This window comes from Eschrichtius robustus, chromosome 3, assembly GCF_028021215.1.
Source record: "Eschrichtius robustus isolate mEscRob2 chromosome 3, mEscRob2.pri, whole genome shotgun sequence".
NCBI lineage: Eukaryota > Metazoa > Chordata > Mammalia > Artiodactyla > Eschrichtiidae > Eschrichtius > Eschrichtius robustus.
The window spans coordinates 13,431,420-13,450,696 of NC_090826.1; the positions used below are offsets into that span (position 1 = coordinate 13,431,420).

The window sequence follows — 19,277 nt, forward strand, 5'->3', positions numbered from 1 at the left end:
GCCACCCTGTCTTCCTGGGACAGCAAGACTGGCTGAGATGTCCAGGGCCGGCAGCTGCTGCCCTGCTGCCAGGCTTACCTGGGAGCAGGCTTGGAGGATGCGAGGCAGGGCAGCCTGGGACCGTGGGGTGAGTCTGGGGCATGGCCACCTGGCTTCTAGGTTGGCTCTGCCACTCACCCTTTTATAACCTTGGGCAAGACACAGCCCTCCCTGGGCCTCAGTTTCCACATCTGTAAGATAAGAGGCTAGGTGTAGTGATTTGTTGGTTCCCTTTGGGGCTGATGTTCTGAGGAATGGGCACATTTGTTACCTTTTGGCCTCATACTGTCATTCATTTGCTGGGTTCTTGGAGTCATCCAAGATATTCCCCCTTTTTTTGGCTGCACTGCACAGCTTGCGGGATCTCAGTTCCCCGTTCCCCGATCAGGGATTGAACCTGGGCCACGGCAGTGAAAGCCCAGAATCGTAACCATTAGGCCACCAGGGAACTCCCAAGATGTCCTGACAGGAGCTTTTCTTTCTCAGGAGGTTAAGTGTGCATGAAGGTGCCAGATACAAGCAGGTGCTCTGAGCACCCTTGGGAACTGGGAGCCAGTAATTCTTATAAGTTAGTGTGTGCCAGCATTGCCCCGATAGCCTGCAAAGAATGCAGATTCTCGGGCCTCACCCCTAGAGATTCTAAGTTTGTAGGCTGGGGTTGGACCTTAGAGTCTACATTTTAAAAAAGCCTCCCCTTCATTCAGGTTGTTGTGAAGTCAGTAGTTCAAGGACCACACTTTGAAAAAGGCCGTTAGACTCTCTTTGAGCCAAAAAAGGCTTAGGAGAGTGACAACCTGCCAGGTTTGGTGATGACTCTGTGTGACCCTGTTCCGAGCTGCCCTCATCTGTGGTCACAGCCTTCAGTAGCTGGTTACTCTTCTTGCCGACAAGCTAGTGTTTCCCGAACCTGACTGATTATCAGGATCTCCAGGAAGCTTTTGAACAAAATACGAATTCGTGAGTCTCACCCTTAGTGATTCTAAGCCAGCAGATCTTGGCTGGGACAAGAAATCTCCATGTTTAAAAAGCCCCCTAGGTCTTTGGTTCATTTGTTTGTCGTTCATTCATGCAATGCTCTAGCCCCAGGGGAAGGCGTTGAGGACATAATTGTTAGACCAGATACGGTCTCGGACATTATGTCACCTATGCTGCAGCCTGGTGAAGGAGACAGACAGTGATCACATAGCGATGCTCAGCCAGGTTTGGGAAATATGTCTAGAAAATGGTTGGGTCAGATTCAATACCTGGGCAAAGCTGGGCTTCCTGGTAAATTCCAGATTGAAGTAGAGCCCTGAGCCCAGTGGCCTTTGGTCACTGCTTATGGACACCTGTCATTTTTTCATTCACTTATTCTTTTATTCATCCATCCATCCATCCATCCATCCATCCATCCATCCATCCATCCATCCACCTATTCATTCATCCACCCATCTATCCATCTGTCCATTCATCCATCAATAGATCCACCCATCTATCCATCTATCCATTCATCTATCAATCGATCCACCCATCCATCTATCCACACATCCACCCATCTATCCATCCATCCATCCATCCATCCATATATCCACTAATCCACCCATTTACCTAACCATCCATCTACCCATCCACCCATCACTCTTGAATCTCTACCATGTGTTGAGGGCTGCACTAGGTACTGGAGAGACAGAAATGAAAAGCCTTGCCCCTACCCTCAAGGAGCTCACAGTCTAATGGGTGGAGGGGTCAGAAAGCAAAGCAAATGATTCCAATCCAGAGTGTTAGTTGCTCAGAGGGGCGAGTGGCTGGTTCTCCCAGTGGGCCTCATGGAAGATTTCCCTGAAGCTGGCTTGTGTTAAGGCTCAAAATGTTAAGTGGGAGGGTCCCAGGCAGGTAACGTAGGGCGTGGCTTCCAGGCCAAGGAAGGGTCTTGCCCTGGGGAGGGCAGGTCACTGTGGCTGGGCAGGTGGGGGCACCTCTTCTGCTCCTGGAGCTCAGGCTCTGTCTTTTGTTTTCCATGTTTGTTTCTCCATGAGGCCTGGTCCACAGTAGGTGCTCAGCAGACATTCGTCGTTGGTGAGTGGGGAGGTGTGGGGTGATCTGGAAGAAGGGATGGCCTTGTGGGCCACACTGAGGAGCTTGTGGCTCTGTGGGCCCTGGGCAGGGTGCAGGTGGGGAATGACACCATCGCCTGGGCTCCCTTGGCTGGGGGAAGGGGGAGAATGGAGATGACCAAGGGGGCCCCCCAGCTCTCACCTTTGTCGGCCTCCTCGGCCTTCAGTTCTCTCCTTGTGCGGATCAGAGCCATTGCCTCTATGAAAACTCGTTGAGCCCATGGCTCTTTTCCTAGAGTGGGTCTCTCCTGCAACCCAAGGGCTCTGCCTCTGTTGGTGGATGAGGAGGACAGGGTGCTCTGGGGAGGTGAGTAGATGCGAGGGTGGGTGGCTAAGAGCCTTGGCCTCTGGCATCAGCCTGTTTTTTTTTTTTTTTAAATTAATTAATTAATTAATTATTGGCTGCGTTGGGTCTTCGTTGCTGCGCGCGGGCTTTCTCTAGTTGCGGCGAGCGGGGGCTACTCTTTGTTGTGGTGCGCGGGCTTGTCATTGCGGTGGCTTCTCTTGTTGCGGAGCACAGGCTCTAAGCGCGCGGGCTTCAGTAGTTGTGGCTCACGGGCTCAGTAGATGTGGCGCACGGGCTTAGTTGCTCCGTGGCATGTGGGATCTTCCCGGACCAGGGCTTGAACCCATGTCCCCTGCATTGGCAGGTGGATTCTTAACCACTGCACCACCAGGGAAGCCCCATCAGCCTGGTTTTGATTCTCACTTCTGCCTCTTGTCAGCTGTGTGTCCTGAGGCAAGTGTCTCACCCTCCCCGTGTTTCAGTTCAGTTTCTCAGTTTGTCGAATGGGATAATACCAGCCTCTCCCTCATCCGGTTCTTGAACCGATTAAGAGAGCTGTCGTGTGTAACGCACTCAGGGCAGCGCCTGGCACCCAGTAAAGCATCTGATAAGTGTTAGTTGAAGTGTGGAGCTTGGGAGGCAGTCGTGCTGGGGTGATTGGAGCCAGAAGGCCTTGTTCGAATCCCACCCCTTCCTCTGACTAATTATAGAGACCTTGGCAAGCTGACTCAGGCTCCGAGTTCGGGTTTCTCATCTGTGATGCCCCGTAGGATTGCTGGGAGGAGCACGGAGTCTGGTGGTTCCTTTTCTGCGCTGGGCTTATTCCTGAAGTCTGAAAACTTGGGTCTTAACCGGTAGAGTGAAATCTCCATCTGGTGAGGGTGGCGTGGACGGTCACCTCCACAGCCCGCAGACTCTGGGGGTCGGTCTCATGTCTGCAGGGCCACCTCTCTTGGTCCCAGCGCCCCCACTTCACGTGCCCTCACTGGTTTCTGGGGTCCTTTGGAAATGGATCGTCATGTGACAGGGGCACGGGGTCTTCAGAGCAGGGTACTATGGGGGGAGGGTCGCACTAGTCTGCAGGGGCACGTGGAAGGGACCCTCCTTCCCCAGCCAGCCTGGGTCCGGGTGCCCTGGACAGACCGGGATTTCAGACACCTGTCTTGGCCTCCGCACCCTCCCTCTCCCACATCATGTCCCTGCTTGGTTTGAATGCTCAGGGCTGAGTGATTTGGGCATGCCTGATGCCCCAGAAGATTTGGGCCACAAGCAGGTAAATATTAAACCCAGAAATCTAGCTCCGAATGGAAACCTGTTCAGGCTGGTTGCCTGGGGGACTGCCAGGTTCTGAGCCTCCCGCCAGCTGATGGCTAGGATAGGCAAGCACCCTCCAGGGGAAGAAAGGGCACCTGCTCTATTCCACGTGACTGCATTTACTTGCCATCACTGTCCGGTGATCAGGGGCTGCTGTGTCTGTTTTACAGTGAGGAGGAAACCAAGGCACAGAGAGGGCAGGAGATCTGCTTAGGTTTACATAGCTAATGGGACCTGGGGTTGGACCCGGGAGGGCCTCTCAGCAAAGCCCGTGCTTTTCTGGCCCTGGGCCCCCAGTGGTCTCCTTGCTGCTGCTAGGGCCATGCCAGGATGCTGTGGGGATCACAGGTGCTGAGGTTTGCTCTCTGGCTCCTCTGAGCCTGGGCCTCAGATTCCCTTTTTGCAAAGTGGGGACAGTCTTGCTTGGGGTCCCTGGCAGGCAGGACCGGGCTCAGGACACCTGAGTGCAGTGATGCTGGGGGCAGGATCCCAGGGAGCTCTTCCTGTTTGCAGTGTACAAAGCTCTCCTGGGGCCTGGGCAGGGCTTCGGGAGTAACCACCTGGGCAGTCAAATAAGCCTTCTCTTGAAGACCATGTACGAGGGGGACGCCCAGGGCCCAGCCACAGTTGTTCCCATCCTCTGGGAGCCAATACACAAGCCAGAATGAGAACATAGGTTTGGGGCTTCAGGACCTGGGTTTGCATTCTGGGTCTTATTAGCTGTGTGATCTTGGGCAGGTGCCTTCATCTGGCTTAGCCTTGGCAGCTCCCTCTGAAAGACAGGAATTATAATTTACTTCACCGGACCATGGCGAAGAGGAAGTGAGATAGTGTTCACAAAGCCCCTAGTAGAAAGTAGGCGTTCAGTCAGTTGACTGCCCTCCTCAGGCTCTCGGGGGATAGTCTTCTAAGGCTGAAAGTGACCAGCAGGTCTGAAAGGTGAGTGAAGACTGCTTCTCAGTGCTGCCAGCAGTCTAGGAGTAGCATGGGCTGGTCCTGCAGGCCGCTGGGGATGGGGGCAGAACGGGGCGTCAGCTCCACAACAGGACGGGTGGGATGTGGCGTAAGCTTAGCTGGGGAGAGAGGGGGGTGTTGGCTTTTACCTGGTCTCCCCACCCCCAGCCCTGTAGGCAGCGGCAGCCCCAGACCCTTGGCTGTTTTCGCAGACTGTGAAAATCAGAAGCCTGGGAGAGGAAGTGGCTTGTCGAGCGTTGGTGGGAGTTGGTGGCAGAGGCAGCCTGACCCCTAGCCCGAGGTACACCCGGTCCTGAGGCTGCTCTATGGGCCCCTGGGGCGGTTGGCCTCCCTCGCCTCTCCGGCCCGCCCTGAAACCAGCTATGAGTGGAATATTCCGGGCTACATGACTCGCAGGCTGGCCCTTCCTCCACCAGGCTGCTTTGGGTTTTCCTTTCTTTACTTTTCCCTAATAAGGTCTCATGTGGCTGGCTTTCACCTCTCCTTTCTTCGGGCCTGGAGGAATGGTGACTTTTGCCCCAGGAAGCCTGTCCCGGGAGGGCTCCCGTTAGGCTGCTGGGCTGCGCGGACTCAGACCTGGGTAAGTTTAAAGGGAGGCCGGGCAGAGGCACTGGAGCCGCGCAGACCTGGGTCCGGAGCTCGCCGCCCGCTCTCTAGCTGTGTGACCTCGGCCAAGTCCCTTTGCCTTTCTGAGCCTCAGTTTTCGGACTCTGTTCAATCCAACCCACATTTTCTGAACCCCTGTTAGCTGCCAGGTATGGCGCTAGGCAGTTCCGGTAGAGCAGCAAGCAGACTCAGCCGCTGTCCCCCGGGAGCCTCGAGACTGAGTGGGGAGTCACGTGGGGGCCGGGCTTTCCACCCCGAAGCGCATGTGAAACCCCACACCCGGCTCCTGGTTTTACTAGAAACTCAGAGATCGTAGTGAGCCTTAGTTTGATTCGCAGCTAGTGAGAGCAGTAGTTGGGATTTCATGTCAATTACTGTCACTTGGATTTCACACTTGTTAGCAGGAAAGCGCAGGACCTACTTCTGGAGGGACGGCCTTGATTTTCCATGCACGTTGGTGATGTGAGTTGGTGTCCCAGGTGGTGAGCTGAGGCTGCCGTGTTCCCACGTGTGCCCCAACCTTGGCAAGGAGGAAATGCCACCCAGATAATGTGCCGGGGTAGTCCACCTCCTGGCATGTAGTGGGTACTCAGGAAGTGTTTGTTGAACCAATGAGAGGGACAGTGGCAGCCTGGAACACATCCTAGCGAGGGTGTGATTGACTCAGGGAAGGAGGGACAGCTTATGGGTGTCCCGTGCAGGAGGGAGGAGGCTTGTCCTGAGAAACTTCACAGGATGAAATGAGGGCAGGTTTATTAGACTTTTCTAATGTGGGACAATGAGTCTTCTGCCAAAGGAGGAATTCAAACATGAGAATATGATGTGGGACAGTGTGACTCAGGCTTGGGTAGAGGTGAGGCATTTACGGAATAGCCACTCTGTGGCTGGCATAGGGCTGGGCTCAGTAAGCTCCATCAGGGCAGGGAGGCTTTTTCTTTTTTTCTTCACTGATGTATCCCAGGCACCTAGAACAGTACTTGGCTCACAGGGGTGCTTAATAAACGTGAATTGATTGACTGAATGCATGAATGAGTATATTACTTAATTGGGTCTCAGGGGTGTTATTACACCCAGTGTGCAGATGAGTAAACTGAGGCTTATGGAGGTCAAGTCACATGTTTGCTGGGTTGTGGGGTCAGGATTTGGAGTCAGGGCCGCCTGATTGCCAAGCCTGTGCTCTGACCCATCCATCTGTTGGGATCCTCAAGAAGGAATTCTTGCCCTGGCGGACAGGTTGGATTTCAGCCTCTCAGAGATCCCTCTCTTCTGAGAGTGACTGATTGTGGGAAAATACAACATGCTTGACTCAGAACTAATGGCAGGGCCAATGCTGCGAATCACAGTGGATCACCCAGCCTGCTCTGATCAACAGGCACCCTTTCAAAGAGAGGGGTTAGGAGGGGATCGATGCTGCCCGCCCAAAGGGGGCCCTGCCAGGCTTGGCCTGACGTCGTGGTCATCCTCAGCCACAGCAGAGGGGAGGGCGCTGGCTCAGATGGTGCCTGGCACACAGCTGGCACAGTGGGACCTGAATCTCAGGCAGACTCTGCCCAGGTGCCTGCTCCAGGGGAGTGGCTGGATTGGTGAGGGTGAATCCCTGGTGTTCACGGGAACCTGTGCCTACCCTCAGCCCCCAGGTGGTTCTGGACAAGGATGCCCAGTGAGGCTTGACATGTTTGCATTCAGCTGCTCCGGGAGGGGGCCGCTTATTGAGGCTCTGCTGGGGACAGCGTAGCTGGAACCCTTGCCCAGGGCCACCGGGCCGGAGCACTTTGTCTGCTGGTCCCCCACGTTCTCCTGATGTGCTGCTGCTCAGGGCCCCCGTCCCACCAGCTGCCCATGAGTGGGGTCCCCATGGCCCCGTCTGCTCACCTGAGCATTTCCCAGGCAGCAGAGCAGCCCAGCGGACTGGTGGCCGGCTAGTGGCTGAGGTGCGAAGGTGTGAATACCGTAGGGGTTCAAGGCACAGCCCTGCAGCCAGATGGCCTGGGATCCAATCCCAGTTCCCCCTTGTATTGACCGTGTGACCTTGAGCAATTTTCTTACCCTCTCTGTGCCTCTGTTTCCTAATCTGTAAAATGGGGGTGATAATAGTTCCTCTCTCAAAAGGTTGTTGTAAAGATTAAAGTAATTATAGGACTAAAGGACTTGGAATTGCTCCGGGCCCTTAGTTAGCAATTAATACATGTGAGGTGTTGTGATGCTGATTTTGGCACTCACTCCTTGGTGGCAACTCGAGCGAGCATTTTGCCTTTTTTCTGTGCCCAGTGTCGGGGCCCTGGATTCCACCCACTCAGTGCCGCTTTTGCGGATGAGTACCTGGGCCGGGTTGCTGGGGAGAGACGAGCCAGGGCAGCGCAGGGGCTCCTGGCTCCCGCTGGAAGCCCCCTTTCTACCGTCCTCCCTCCCTCTCTCCTGCTCCCATGTCCCAGGCCTTGCAGAGATGAACTATTCATGCTTTTGTTTACTGTTTCAAGGAGCATTAACTGACATCACCCCACCCCAGGTTCAGGGCCACTCCCGGGAGTTCCCCTAGGCCTCCAGGTCTCCCCCGCAGAAGCACCGCCGGCTCTTGACTGTTGGAGCCCATTCAGTTCACCTTCCCCTGCTGGACTGTGGGCTCCGAGGGCCAGGGGCCATGTCCGTCTTGCTCACCACTACACCAGCCCAGTGGGGCCTCGCCTGGCACTCAGCACGCTGGAGATGCTGGATGAATAACTGTCCAGGGCTGAACCACGTGCTAGGCTAGGCTCAGGGCGCGGGGAGGTGATCAGAGGGGAGTGGGGCACGGCCCTGGCCCAGAAGAGCTCACGGTCTGGTTGTTTATTTGTGAACTCAGAGATGGCGGCTAGGTGCCAGGAACCGTGCTGGGTGCTGAGGAGGGAGAGGCGTAAGGCGTGGTCCTTGCTTTGAAGAGGCTGCAGCCTGCCCTCTCTCCCTCCCTCCTGCCCTCCCTCCCCACTTCCTGTATTCCAGATGCCACGCCAGGTGGTGGAGGCACACAGAAAAGTAGGTCGTGGTCTCTGCCCCCAGGCTCTGCCCCGAGATCCACAAAAACAAGTAACCAGAGCATAATGCAGTTTCTTTAGAGACTTGGAACCTGGTACTATCTGCCATGGAAACCGGTGGCAATGACTTTGGTCTCTGTGTCCCTGTGACTAATAACAGTAACACTACCCTGCATTAACAGGCCAGCGTCTGCTCTAGATCCTCAGAGGACTCGACCAGATGCCCCGAGACCAGGAGTTTTCTACCTCAGCACTGTCGACACTTGAGCTGGATAGTTCTCTGCTGTGGAGGCCGGGCTCTGCACTGTAGGACATGCAGAGCATCCCTGGCCTCTACCCCCTACATGGCCACTAGCCTCCCCCTCCCTCCCCATTGTGACAACCCAAATGTCTCCAGACATTGCCAAATGTCCCTGGGTGGCAAAGTCGCTCCCATTGAGAACCACTGCCTCAGATGGATCAGTGAAACTGTAATTGCATAAATCAAGATGGAATGGAAAATTTGAAATCCAATACTGCCACCCTCCAAAAAAAACAAAAGAGGAAAAAAGCGCCCACAACATCCTGTATTCCTTGGGTTTGGCATAAAATGCAAACATCCGTTGGGAGGTGGGAGAGCCCTTGGAGGCCTGAGCAGTTGTGTGCCTTGGCCCAGGCCAACCGGAGGCAGAGCCTCTGGCAAAAGAACAGGGCCATCGCCAGACCTCGTGTCCCCTTGCTCTGTGTGGTCACAATGTAGGGCAGGTCATCAAACGACCCTAGGGAGTACATACGACCATATCAGTTCTGGGGGAGTTGAGTCGGAATGTTCGACTGGCTGCCTCAATCTCAGTTAAGCCCTGGTGTTCCCCCCACCCCATAGCGCCTATCCTGGTTTGTATAGATGTATGGACTTGTTTAATTGTTTAGCATCTGCATCCCTGTGGGGTTGTGGATTTCAAGGGGGCAGCATCCAAACCCCCAGAACCTTGCATGGTGCCTGGCATCCAGTAGTGCTAAATCAATTTTTGTGGAATGATTAAGAGATATTGTTGGGTGGATCCAGAGAGATAAAGACTGGCTTTCCCGCCTTCCTCTTGAATGCTGTTAGGTTCCCAGAAGGAGGGAGTGGGACCTGGAGACCTCAGTTCTAACATACAGGGCACATATGTGGAAGACGTGACCTTCCTCGCTCACTTCCTGGTTTGCATCCTAATGGGAAAGGAGATGGTGTCTCTGTCCTCTGACCAAGACCCTGGCCACAGCACAGACCTCGGATGAACCCGGCAAAGGCTCAGCCTTGGCAGGAAATGCACAGGTGTCCGCGCGTGTATCCCCCTGCCGCCATCTAGCATTTTGGAGCACCTGTTGGCTGCAAGCAGGGAAGAGAGCACCAGATCCTGCCTTCCCAGGCCTGTCTCTTTCCACGGGTCACTTGAGGATGCTCCTGATGCAGTGTCAAGTGACAGCCGTGGGCAGGCGGGGTCGGGGTGGGGGGCGGTGGTCACTGTAAGTTTGCTGCCTGGAGGCGGGGTTGCTGTCCCTGACTTTAGCAGAATACATTTGAGTTCAAGCAAGGAAATTGAAGCATCCTGATATTTGCAACTCTCCCCAGGGCTGATTCTCCAGCCAGGGTGCTTTACATAAGGGGTACATCTGCAGCCAGCTGCGAGGCCCCGCCTCCCCCCCCCCCCCCCTTGACCACGTGAATTCAGGCAATTGGAATGTCTCCCTGGCACCACGCACTGAGCTTTGGTCATCACCGTGTTTCACACCAACTAAGGGAACTCAGCATCACTGTCGTTTCTGGGGTCCTCTCCTTTCCTGATGTGACCTTCTTCCCCTGGAATCTTGACTTTAAAAGGAGCAGGAGGTGGGTGGCGGCTTTGGGGAGCTGAGTGTTAGCTTCAGGGCCAGGCCAAGCTGGTGGCTGTCGCAGAGCACATGAGTGGGCACCCCTGGCCCTCAGTGGGGGGCACTGCAAGGTCAGAAGCTGCAGGAGGGCTTTCACTGACCCAGAAAGACTCTGGAGGACAGTGATGGGGGGGGGGCCTGGGACTGCTCAGCTCTACCTGGGACACCACCCCTTCTTGCAGGCCAGGGCTGCTGTCCAGTTAGAAGGAGGTGGTCATTCATTCATTCAGTAAACATTTATTGAGCACCTCCTGTGTTCCAGGCTCTCAGCGAGGTATTTTATGTGAATTATTCTCATTTAATCCTTATAACAACTCTTTGCAGTGGGAATATTTAGAGTTTTCCTACAGAAGAGGGAACCAGGGATCAGAACGGTGAAATAATGTCTTTGTGTCACGGTGAGGAAATGGAGAGCCAGAACCCAACCAGGTTTGACTGCAGACCCACTCTCCTAAAAATCATACCTGGGGCATGATGGTGGCAGAAAGGGGCACCCAAGGGACACCCTGCAGGACCAGAGACTGCCTCAGGATGGGGGCACCCTGAGTGCAACGGGTCCCCCATTTTCCGCCGGGCAGCAGGATGCAGGCAGAGGTGGGCTCACAGCCCATGGTACCCAGTGCGGTTTCTGTGAGAAGGGCAGAAGGACGGCGAGGAGGGAGGGTAGGAATTCTCTGTAGGACCAGGCTGTGGGTGCCAGTCCCTCAGGAGTCCAATTACAGGGCTGGTGTCGAGAGCACCAGTTAAGCTTTCGCCAAAGCTGGTACTGAAATAGGACCGGTGTTTGGGACCGGTTCCCCGTGGGGGACATAGTCCAGGATTTGACTCCATCCCAGGACAGCAGGATTCAGGGCAGATTTATTTCATGGTCGAAACCCCGCCTCCCCACAAAACCTCCAGCCCAGTCTCCTCTGCCCCCTTCCCAGAGCCCCAGGCAGCATCTTGTCAGAGGTGTGGTATTCATTGCAAGGGAGTGGGATGGATCCATTGGTCTGTTGAGGGCGAGGCACCCTGCTACAGCGAAAAGACGTGGCCAGACCTCTCCACCTGCAGCTTAATCATGGATCTGCCTCTGATGAGCTTCTTGAACACGGACAGACCTCTCTCTCTGAGCCTCAGTTTCCTCGTCTATAAAATGGGGCTGATCCCTTCCACTCGTGGGTGCTCCGCTCCTTTGGGGGCAGGTGGGAGGACAGGCATTTCCGTCTCTCTCTGGCAGGTGCGGAGGACAGGGAGCTGCTGGAATGACACTCACATCTTCCCTGGGGGGAGGGCCGCACATTGTTAGGGGGAGGGCCGCACATTGTTAGGGGGAGGGCCACACATTGTTAAGGGGAGGGCCGCACATTGTTAGGGGGAGGGCCGCACATTGTTAAGGGGGTGGCTTGAATCTTAAGTGCTGGCCTTTGGGGCTGAGGCCTCTGGGTTCCCTGGGGCTCCTTGCGGGGCTTGTGTTTCGGGAGACCTCAGGTGCCGTCCAGCCAGCTTGCCCTGCCTTGCTTGGGTGGGCTGAGCTATTTTTAGCTCCGAGTTTTGCAAAGGTTATTTGTTCCTGCCCGGAGCTCTCTGTGGGACAAAGTGGACAGCCCCCTCTCAGAGGGAGGCAGAGCTTGGGCCGGAAGAAGAGACTGGAGCCAGACTGGACCCTTGTGGGCTTTGACAGGGAGGCTTCCTCTGCTCTCGGTGGCCTGCCAGCCGGGGACTCCTGTGATCCTTCCCGGGGAAGCCGGGTGTATGCCAGGGTCCCTCACCTGCCTGCCAGAGCGGCCGAGGACGGCAGCGCCCGGGGCTTCGGCGTCCTGTCTGCTCTCCCGGCCACGTGCTTCTGACTCATGAGAGCAAGAATGCGGTCTTTTTGGGAGCGAGTTTGTAAAAATAGTCCAAGTCCTTCCTCGTACCCGCCCCACCCCTCTTCTGATCACACCCTGGCATGGGCCCCAGGCCTCTTCCCAGACTGGTTTTGGGGGAAGCGCCTCTTGCACAGCTTGGCACTGACTCTGTTTGTGCAGCCCTCCTGGTAGGAGCTGTCCTGGCGGAGGCTGATTTCGGGCAGGAGGAGGCACGGCCCCAAGAGCGGGTGCCCCACAGGCCTCGGCCGCCTTCTCCCCTCCTCTGATGGTGGTGGCGCGGCTGGTGTGGACCAGGATCCCTTCCTTCATGCAGCAGGTGTGTGTTGAGGCCTGCTGTGTGCCAGGCACCATTCCAGGGCTGTGGATGGAGCGATGAACATAAACGATAATGTCCACATTCTGGTAGGAGGAAAGTGATGTAAACAACTAAAATGTATAGATTCCCGGAGGTGTTAAATACTATGAAGGCGGGGAGAGCAGAGTCAGAGGAAAGAGTGTGATGGGGATATGTATGTGTGATTTTAAAGCGGGTGGTTGGAGGGGGCCTCTCTGACACAGTGACCTTTGAGCAGAGCCCTGAAGGAGGTGAGGGAGTCATCCATGTGTATATCTGGGGGAAGCGTGTTCCAGGCAGAGGAAACAGCAAGTGCAAAGGCCCTGTGGTAGGGTGTTTGAGGGGCTGCACGGTGGTCATTGTGACTAGGGTAGAAAAGCTATGGGGAGAGAGGTAGGCTCTGAAGTCAGGGAGTTGGTGGAGGGACCACATCATGTAGGGCCTTGTTGGCCAAGGTGAGGACCCTGGTTTCCACTCCGAATGAGGTAGGAAGGCATTTGAGGCTTTGAGGAGAAGAGTAACTCGGCTGCTGTGTTGAGAACAAAGTGTGTGGGGTGGGGGGTAGGGGGGTGAAAGCGGGAAGCAGGAGACCAGTCAAGGGGCTATTTTAATGGTCCAGGGAAGAGATGATGGTGGTGTGGATCAGGGTGGTAGCAAGGGAGGTGGTGCGAAGTGGTCAGATTCTAGACATGTTTGGAGGGTAGAGCCAACGAGGTTTGCTGATGGGTGGCATGTAGGTGTGAGAGAGAGCGGGGAGCCAGGGATGAGCCTGAGGTGTTTAGCCTGAGCGCCTGGCAGGCTGGAGCTGCCGTCAGGTGAGATGGGACTCCTGGGAGGAGTGAGGGTGGCCATCAGGATGTTAAGTTCAATATGCCCCGTAGACCAGTGAGCGGACGTGCCGAGCAGGCATACTTCTGGGCAGAGGTCTGGAGTTCCTCCAGGGAAGGTCAGGCTGGTGGTGTCACCGTAGAGATGGTCTTAAAAACCACGAAACGGGTGAGGTTGCCTGGGGAGGCGCAGATCAAGATGAGGTTGGAGTCCTGAGCCTGGGAGCGGCCCAGCATTCGGAGGTCCTTGGCCTGGGCCATTTCTGCAGCCTAGACCGTCCATCCTTCCCCCACATCCAGCTCCGTGAAATTGCCTGGAGTCAGACCCCTCCATTTCCTGGTCCCACTTCATGCTTCCTGGGTGACTTTGGGTAGGTTGCTTCCCCGGTCTGAACCCCAGCTTTCCTGTCCATGAAAAGGAGGGAACAAAGCCACCTCTTGGGTTTGGTTCTGGCATGAAAATGCTCTACTGTTGGTATGAGTGTTCTAGAGCCGCCCTGGCACTAAATTGCCCGGGCTTTGGATGGGGAACCTGAGGCGCAGAAAGGTGAAGGGGTGGTGCAAATTCCGTGCTGTCCTCTTCCAGCTTCCAGGTGTGTGTGCTGTGGAGCCCCATTGAATGGGCCACCCAGGATGTGGCCAAGAATATGGGACCCTCGGATTGGCAATTTTTCACCTGGCCCTTCAGCCTGGGGCCTTCTGCCTGGACTGGACCTCTGGGGATGAAGGGGTTAATGTGCCTGGGGGCGGGGAGGAGGAGGAGGAGGGGGAGGAGGATGGGGAGGGTCTGGGGGCTGTTCTGGTGGCAGCAGCTTCTCCAGGCTGGCTCTGGTTTCCTAGTAACAGCCCCCAGGGGTCCCTTCTGCCCAGAGGCCTCCTCCGTGGTTGGTGTGGGAGGGGCCTGCCCCCAACCTGTCCTGCCTGGGGATCACTGACCAGGGGCACGCCTAGGGAGAGGGGACACTTACCCCGGGCAGTTACAGAGCCTCCATTGTCTGAGGCTTCAGCCACTGGCCAGCCTCACCCCTGCCCATGGCAGGAAGCCCATTGAGTGGCTTGGCGCCTAGTGGGCAGGGAGAGGAGCTGGCCCTGTGTCCCTCTGGCATTTGGAGGCTCCCGCCACGGGCTGTGGAGGGTCTGGAAGGATGCTCCCCCCACTCACCCGCGCCCTCAGCCACCTGGCACCTGGTCCGTGCTGGCATCCCGTGAGAACCAGCCCGAAGGTCCCGCCCCGGCTCTCCCAGCTCACAACCCAGGGACCCTGCTCAGCCACTGCGTGGCCTTGGGAACATCCTCAGTCTCTCAGCCTCCTTTTCCTCATATGTTGTGGGAATTAAATTAGACAGACACTGTAAAATGTTCAGCAGGGGTTCTGGTGCACGGCAGTGCTGGGAGACGGCAGCTCTTATGTTTCTAAGACGATCATTTTGTGATCTCAAGGGTGACGAGGGTCACAAAGGTCAGGGCTGGTATTCTGGTGGACCGTCGGCCTGGACTCAGTTGAGCAATCTGCAGAATGGGGCAACACTGTCCTCCAGGAGCGGCAGGAACTCCAGGAAGGGAACTAACATTGATTAAGGGCCTACCGGCATTTTCAGATGTCACTCCACTTACATCTGCATCTGACAGATGAGGAGAGGAAGCACAGAGAGGGTGAGTAACTTCCTGAGGTCTGGCCACTGGAGGGCAAGCGCAGATTCAGCGTCTGAAGCTGGTCTCTCTGACCCCAGGCTGAGTGCTACCAGGGCTCTTGAGTCCTGGACACGTGTCCTTCTTGCTGTACCTCCACCTGTGTTCTCTTGGCTAAGGCACCTTGTCTCTCCAGAGCCCCTGCGAGCTAGCCCCCTCCACAGTCTGCAGCAGGGGGGCTGTTTGCGATGAGGGACTCCCAGGGCAGAGGTGGCCCCACCATACAGCTTGCAGACCCTGTTCTTCCTCCTGGCCCTGGGCTTTCTGGGCAGGGCAGAGGACACCTGGGCTGAGGTTCCCATCTGGGCCTGTGCCCCTCCTCCACTGGTCAGGAAGCCCCACACCTGCAGCCACCCCAGGTTCAGGGATACGCCAGCCTCATGGGCTCCTCGGTGAGTGGATCCTAAGCAGATGAAAGTTCTCAGGCTCTGGGCTTAGTTCAGTGCAGTTCTCAGGCTCTGGGCTTAGTTCAGCTGTTGTCTAGCGTGTGGGTCGGTGCTCTGGGCACTGAGACGAAAAGAAGAGGTCATTTTAGGGAGGGAGACCGTTCTAATGGGGGCTGTAGGTATCCCAGAATCACCTGTGCTCTTTGAAAATAGACTTTCTCAGGCTACACCCACAAGCTACCAATTCAGAATTGTGGGCCTGGGACACAGGTTTCTTTTTTTTTTTTAACATCTTTAGTGGAGTATAATTGCTTTTCATTGTTGTGTTAGTTGCTGCTGTATAACAAAAGAAGATGGAACGCTTCACGAATTTGCATGTCATCCTTGTGCAGGGGCCATGCTAATCTTCTCTGTATTGTTCCAATTTTAGTATACGTGCTGCCGAAGCGAGCACAGACTCAGGTATTTTTTAAACTAGGCTTGGGAACCACTGCATGAGATGGGTCTGGGGAGGCCTCACAGAGGAGAAGGGTCTGGGTTTTGAAGGTTGAGTAGGAGTTTGCTTTTTGGTTCTGAGAGAGAATTCTCCCTGGAGGGAACAAACAACCTGAGCAAAGACCCAGAGATATAGAACAGGTCGGCAAAGCAATGGGCCTGAAGCCCTTCCTGAGGGCTGGAACAGTCAGGCCGGGCGTGGGAACCGCCCAGACCAGAGAGGTCGGTGGGGAGGGTGGTGCGGCAGGTCAGGGAGGGCCTTGCTGAGGACCTGCATTCCGAAGGCGAAGGCAACGAGGAAGAGTCTGAGGCTGTGTGTTTTGGAACCCTTGCTGTGGCAGCAGAGGTGGGCGTGTGTTGGTCAAGCTCACACCTGACAGGGGCCGAAAGCTGGAGAGGCCTCCCAGAGTCTGTGGTTGCAGGAGGAGCTCTGGTCCACACCCCTGGTCTTACCTCCCGTCCCGCACTTTTTTCCTGGCTTCTAGGAGACAGGGTGCCTCTGAGGCCAGAGTTGGAGGTGGGGGCCTGGGCCAGATCCTGGTCCTTGTTTCCCTCCGTGCAGAACAGGGTGGCATCTACCTTTCCTCTGGCAAGGCTGCCCGACTCTGTTATGCCAGCATCTCCCTCTGGGACTGCCTGCCTGCCTGCCTACCTGGGCCCCTGCCCACCCTCCCCTCCCCTCCCCTCCCCTCTCCTCCCCTCCCCGCAGAGTCCCGCCTTCCCTGTCCTCAAACTCCTGGCCTGGTTTGTGCAGCCTCCCTGATTTTCAGGAGCCTTCCTGGTGTATTTCTCCAGGCCTCATTCAGGGGGAGCTGATGGGGCCATTCACGTGAGTGGGAGGTGGGAGATGGTCCGGGATGGCGTGAATCTCAGGGACTAGTGAGGAGGGGCGGGTGCGTGCAGGCTGGAGGAGGGTTTCCTGCCGGGCCTCTGGGCTGGATGGACCTTGAGCTCTAGAGGAAGGAGGAACTGATAAGGGTCTGATTAAATTAGAGCCTGGAAGACACCTGCTGTGGTGAGCAGGGCTGTCCAGGGTGGAGGGAAGTGCTAATCTGGCCGCTCTTGGGTGGTCCCAGTCACTGAACTTGACCTGCTTGGGAGGCACACCCGGAGCTGGGCTTGTCCCTTTGCTTCTCGCTCTGTCTGAATGTGCTTGAGAAGGACAGCCTGCTGCTGGTCGTTCTGTGTAGGGTCATGGGCAAGAGCACCGTTCAGGGGGTCTGCCTGCCTAGCCAGTCTTGGCAGTCGTTTTTAAAGAGATGACCCCCCCCAAAGAAGAAAGTCTCCATAACCCTACCACCCACTTGGAGCACTGTGAATATCACCGTGATAACAGTGGCCACTGCAGGCTGAGAGCTACACCGCCACACACCACGGTCCCCGTTTCATGAGCACAGGACCTCTGTGAGGCGGGCGCTGGGGAGAAGGGGGTGAATTGTAACAGCTGGAAGTGGCAGAGCTGGGATTCGAACTCAGATCTAGCAACAGATCCCACCCTTTCAACACCATCTTGCAGCTACTGTCTGGTCCGACCTGTGATGCTTTGCCTTAGTTCTCTTTTTAAAAATGAGAATGCTTCTTCTCATGTTCCCTCCTTATAATACTCACTGTAGAAGATATGGAAAATTCAGAAAAATGGAAAGAGGGTCAAAAGAAAATCTTCTGGAGCCCTGCCACCCAAGCAAACACTGTTCATATACCTTAGTGAGTTTCCTTCTGTCCTTTTCCTCTCTGCACTTTAGAAACAGTTGGAATCCCTGAGTGTAGATAATTCTGTAGATAATCCTGCTGGGCCACTCTTGATTTTCAGTCGATGCTCCTTCCCCAGCCAGACTGCCTCTTTTGCCAGAGACCGCTGTGGCAGGAAGGTTCTGGATTGCTTTTAAGAGCGAGGCTCATTTCAGGGGCATCACAACACATTTCTTCCAGCTCAGCCTCCGACCTTGAAGCTTCCAGACCATGCATAGCTCAAGGAAGACTTAAAAAAAAAATAAAAAAAGGAAATAGCCGAGCAACCCCACCTGTTTGCTCATGTTCACACCTACACCCCGGCTCCTGGCTGTGGCAGCCTGTGGCATCCTCCGGGCGGGTGCTGTCATGCCCACTTTACAGAGATGTAGCCTGAAGCTCTGAGAGGCCAAGGGGGGGCCTGGGGTCACACCGAGAGGAGGAGGCAGAGCCCAGCCTGCAGATGGATTTGGCTGCCCCCAGACCCTCACGGCTTGGAAGCCCTTGGGGTTCCCCTTTGAGCCTCCTCCAGGGTCTCTCACACTCCTGGGATGCAGAATCCAGGCACATGGTCCCATTTGCTGTTTCCCATTTTGGTGGTGACACGTCAAGGACGGGCATCTTGGCACTGACTGAGCCTGCTGGGGCTTTGTGGTTGACCTCAGGGATGCCGCTGGGAGTCCCATGGGCCAGGTAGCAGGAACCCCATTTTACAGATGAGGACACCAAGGCTCAGCTCAGCTGCCAGTGGAGATGAGACTCCAGCCTGGATCCCCGACTCCCAAGGTAGAGCTTGGTCATCACACTTGGTCTGTGCCCTGGGTGTTAATGACAGCCAGAGACTACCGTGTCCCAGGGACCCCTCCAAGCGTGTTGCATGTATTTACTTTTAATTTTCTTAAGAACCCCATGAAATAGGTACTTCTTAGAAGTATTTTTTTAAAAATTTATTTATTTTGATTTATTTATTTTTGGCTGCATTGGGTCTTTGTTGCTGTGCGTGGGCTCTCTGTAGTGCGGCCAGTGGGGGCTACTCTTCATTGCGGTGCACGGGCTTCTTATTGCGGTGGCTTCTCTTTGTTACGGAGCATGGGCTCTAGGTGTGCGGGCTTCAGTAGTTGTGACACGGGGGCTCAGTAGTTGTGGCTCGCAGGCTCTAGAGTGCAGGCTCAGTAGTTGTGGCGCACGGGCTTAGTTGCTCCGCGGCATGTGGGATCTTCCCAGACCAGGGCTCGAACCCGTGTCCCCTGCATTGGCAGGTGGATTCTCAACCACTGCGCCACCAGGGAAGCCCCAGTAGGTACTTTTTAATCCCCATTTTGCAGATGAATAAACTGAGGCACAGAGGCGGGGGTTAAGTAACTCATCCAAGGTATTATGGCTACTGAGTAGTGGGCCCAGGTGGTATCAGGTAGCCTTGAATTCTTTTCTAATTATTGTGCCGTGAGGGTCTCTAGCAGGGCGTTGTGCTGCTCTGAGCCATGCCTATTCCCTCACTCACATCCTTCTGAGCCTTGGGGCACGTGTGTGCAAAATGGTGACCACAGGCCTGTGGGTGTGCACGGGGCTTGCTGGCCTGGGCCCTTGCCCGGGGACCTCACTGCCCCCAATTAGTCTGCAGCAAACGCCTCCCAGATGCCAGCCCTGAAGTCCAGGGAGGCTGTGTGATTAAGGGGTTGAGACTAGGGTTTGGGGTCAATACCCCTGGATTGAATCCTAGTGTTGTCACTTTGTTCACTTGCCTCTGTGACCTT

The 19,277-nt window shown here is 55.6% G+C and overlaps 1 protein-coding gene and 1 non-coding gene across 8 annotated transcripts in view; one reads left to right on the top strand and one right to left on the bottom strand.

Annotated features, from left to right (window-relative positions):
- The window catches only part of ARHGEF10L (Rho guanine nucleotide exchange factor 10 like), a 143,324-nt gene that overhangs the window by 12,833 nt on the left and 111,214 nt on the right, over positions 1–19,277 (top strand). The window contains exon 1 of one of the 7 annotated variants that reach the window (XM_068539020.1): positions 2,074–2,094. The exons of 4 other annotated variants lie outside the window; for them this stretch is intronic. The gene's annotated coding sequence lies outside the window, so the exon portion shown is untranslated. Of the gene's footprint in view, positions 1–2,073; positions 2,095–5,218; positions 5,288–12,346; positions 12,381–19,277 lie in introns of those variants that run through there. 2 more of the 7 variants (XM_068539018.1, XM_068539021.1) reach the window with 2 other exon arrangements.
- On the bottom strand, positions 15,648–15,754 carry LOC137763257 (U6 spliceosomal RNA). The gene has a single exon (XR_011073800.1). It is a non-coding gene; the product is annotated as a U6 spliceosomal RNA (small nuclear RNA).